Genomic DNA, 3,982 nt, shown 5'->3' with positions numbered 1-3,982 from the left:
ACGGGCAGTGCTCAGGCAGAATACGACCACGGACCTTCGCAGAGCTGAAACACCTACCTATCAACCAGGTCAGAAGGTATGGCTGTCAACTCGGGACATCAAACTGCGCCTGCCCTGTAGGAAGCTCAGTCCCAGATTTGTTGGTCCCTTCACCACCCTGTAAAAAGTAAACCCGGTCACCTACAAACTGCAACTCCCTTCACAGTATAGAATTCATCCCACGTTCCACGTATCCATGCTAAAGCCTCACCATGAACCTGTCTCTCTCCCCACAGAGCCTGGCCAGACGGAGGAACCCCCTCTTCCCTTGATCCTGGATGAGGGGTCAGTCTACAAGGTGAAGGAAATTCTGCAGTCCCGGTGCCGTGGTGGTCAGCTGAAATACCTCGTAGACTGGGAAGGATATGGACCCGAGGAATGCTCATGGGTACTTAGGACCGATATATTAGACCCTGCCTTAATGTCTGAGTTCCATGCTGCCCATCCTGATCAGCCGGCACCTCGGGGCAGAGGTAGACCACCACGACGTCTGGGTTTTCGGCCCTCAGGAGCGGGCCGTGGAGGGGGGGTACTGTAACAGATCGGCCAGGCTCCACCACCACCCAATCACAACGATCCCTCTCACCTGAGTTCTGAGCACCTGCACCTGTCACTAATCAAGCACCTCATCAACCAGCCTGCATAAAAGCACACACCTCAGACACCCTCATTGTCCGGTCTCGTACACACGTAGAGGACTCTCTGACTACTGCTTCCATTTGAATACTTCCTGCATTACTTACCTCTTATGTTCCTCCTAGTGTCTCCTCGTCTCCAAGTGTCTCCTGTTCCTCCTAGTTCCTGGATCGCTGAGGTGTGTGCTCTCCCTTGTGCATTCCGACCCCTGTAAAGGAAAGGACTCTGATCATTCCAACCATCATATCCTTTATCCTGTACTACGAACTATACACTCTCCGTGTCATCACCTGGATCCTACACCTATACTCTCTGTGACCAAAAATAAACATGATTGTTATACTAACCTGTTGCGTCAGGCCTCTTCTGTTACAACTATATTTATATGGCTATTTTGTTTTGTATTTGAGAAGTGGAGAAGAGTGTCTTAGCACTTTCAGTTGTTAAGTCACAGTCAAATAGCTTGTGCGAAGCGCTGAATCTTTTATAATATGATACTTTGGCCAAATAACAGAAAAAAAACTGAGCGCCCACATAGCGACAGAAAGCTGTATAACCTGCAAGTTCATGAAAATGTAAATACAATGCCTGTACTGCCTTTGATGTGGCATTGCGTTGATGTGTGAACTTTTGATTTTAATAATGCATTAGTAAATGTTGAAATTAACATTAATAAATGCGGCAGAAGTATTGTTCATTTTTAGTTCATGTTAACTACACTAGTTAACTAATGTTAACTAATGAATCTTATTGTGAAGTGTTACCATTTATATAAATGTATCTTTATACAATAAAGCCACAATACCAACTACCAACTGGAGGTTTCCAGCTGACAGCAAAAATTTATTTTGCCTATGTCACAATATGAGGTAAATCCGGCCCTGTACATGATACTGATTTTTGTTGCCAAATTGGTTTGGAACAGTTGTTGAATAAACAACTAAACTGAACTATTATGCCTGTCTATCTGCTTGACTGTCCGTTTTATTGATCACTGAGAGAGCATTGACATGTTATGATGTTGGTTCAATATAAAAATGAATTAAAAAAAATAGATGTAGTAAACTACTTTTGCCATGTTGCTGTAGCTTAGCTTGCTACATTTCCTAGGGCTGTAGCTTTAGTTTAGTAAAGCTTCATTTAATGTAGAGTAACTGTTAGCTTGGCTCACTACATTTTCCAAGTAGCTTGCCCAACACTGGTTGGTAGATAGCGGTGCTGGGTTTCGATAACTCCATACCTCATCTCAGTTCTGGCTCGGGCTCAGGCCAAGGAGGAAGCTCAAGCCACTCTTCATCATCAGCTAATATCTGCTTTGTCTGATCTATGTGGAAGGAAGGACTAGATTCCAATTGGAGTTTTGGTTGCACTGGATGACTGTAATGGGTTTTAGTTGTGCTGAGGTCTGCTCTAAAGGTTTGAGCAACTTTAACAAGTTCTTTGAACTCAGTACAAACTGCTTTCAACTTTATCAGGTCAGCACGAAAGGCTTGTTGTGACTGCAGCAGCTGTGCATTCTCTCTGCGAAGAGCTTGGAGCTCATTATAGTGTTCAGGCTCTGGGTAACTGGGCCGCTGGGCTGATGTGAATGACTGAGGGAGTGTTTCCCTGTGCTCTGTAAAACTGAAGCTTGGTGGTCTTAACCAAGGGCCTGTGCGAGGAGCAGCATCATCATCAAGGTAGTCAGGGATGTCCCATGATGACTGAAGAGGTGTCATATGGGAAGGCACCTCCCAGAAAGGTGAGATAGCTTGTTCAGTTAAAGGTTTACATACTGTACATACTGTACCTCAAAGTCTTGGAGTCGGGCTGAAGGACGTGTGGCGTTTTGGTCTAGTTGCCCCAAGGATCTCCTCATCAGACTCCATGGTTTCGGGAATGAACACTGCATCCGGCTCGAAGGACCAGTTGCTGGAGAAGAAAGGAAACTGCTAAGCTCTGGCTATAACTATAAAGCAGTATACACTCCTGAGGTGTCAGTCAGGACTCAAAGAATGAGGAGTTTGGAGCTTCTTTCCAAAGTGTATTGAATATTAGTCTAAACATAACATAAAAACAGAATATTAGTATAAGAATAAATAGGGACATATTCACAAATGAACCAGTTACTTCTTAATCAAGAATACTAACATATTCATTATCTCTAAATAACAGTCAAAGCTTGAAATATGCAGGAGATGTGCAAAAAAAAAAATTATATCACTATTGGTTTGGTCATATTAAATGACTTGGTAATAGATATTACTAAATTCAGGTGCATTAACGAACAATGTAATTTATCAAATAACATCAAAGGGTCAATAATACTGTTTAATCTGGTTAATCGCTTACAAATGAGGACAATGGAAGCAATCAAAATCAACAAAAGAGCAATGATATACAAGTGCTATAACAAGTCTCAGTTAGCTTAACGCAGTAAATGTAGCAAGGGTTTTTTAAATTATATAATAAATTAAAAGAAAACAGAATAGAAAAAGAATAGAGCAAGCTAGTGTTAGAGGCCTTTTTTGCTTTTGTTAATTGTATAATAAATAAAAAGAAAACAAATAGATAATACAAAAAGATTAGAGAAGCTAGAGTTAGTTTTTTTGTTGTTGTTGTTGTTGTTGTTTTTAAGAAGATTAAGATTACAGATCGATTACAATGTAAACCGTAATATTTAACTCTGTAATTAGCATAAATTGTGTAACACATCTTGCTTATCTATCAAGCGATCACACGTGAATCGTTACATGTCCGTGCATGCCCATACAAACATACAATGTTAAATAATACACTTCAAACATGGTTTAGAACAGGGCTATTCAACTAGCTTCATTTGAGGGCCGGATTATCGAAATGAAAATTTGAAGGGGGCCAAATTATTCAGCATTAAAATGAACTAATATTACCAACACCAAGATCTATAAAAGGTTAACAGAGTGCTGTCTGTCAACCAATTTAAAAAAATAATCACACATTTTTCTGTAATTAATCATGATTAATTGCATATTTATATATTTATATTGTCATAATTTCACACTGAACCTCTAAATTAATGTAGAAACAACATAAAAAAAGTATATTTTAAATATGCGTTTAATGGCATCTTTTTACTAAGTAGCCTGTTATTAATGAGGGCTTGACATGTGACTCATGAAGATCTGTTGTGACTTGACTTGCCTCATGAAGATCTGTTGTGACTTGACTTGCCTCATGAAGATCAGCTGTGATTAGACTTGGCTCATGAATTTTGCGATCAGGCTCCTCTGTCGCCGCCATTTTGTGAGCGTGATTTAGTGCAGGGACCATTACACGAGTGAGTGCG

At 40.5% G+C, this 3,982-nt stretch overlaps 1 pseudogene; it reads left to right on the top strand.

The window, feature by feature from the left end:
- LOC107739065 (uncharacterized) overlaps nucleotides 1–577 on the top strand; it is a 4,728-nt pseudogene extending 4,151 nt beyond the window's left edge.
- Nucleotides 578–3,982: the final 3,405 nt, after the last annotated feature.

This window comes from Sinocyclocheilus rhinocerous, unplaced genomic scaffold (genome assembly GCF_001515625.1).
Source record: "Sinocyclocheilus rhinocerous isolate Xijiao unplaced genomic scaffold, SAMN03320098_v1.1 scaffold2029, whole genome shotgun sequence".
Taxonomy (NCBI): Eukaryota; Metazoa; Chordata; class Actinopteri; order Cypriniformes; family Cyprinidae; genus Sinocyclocheilus; species Sinocyclocheilus rhinocerous.
The sequence above is the reverse complement of the archived record's forward strand: the minus strand, read 5'-3'. Positions and strand labels throughout refer to the sequence as shown.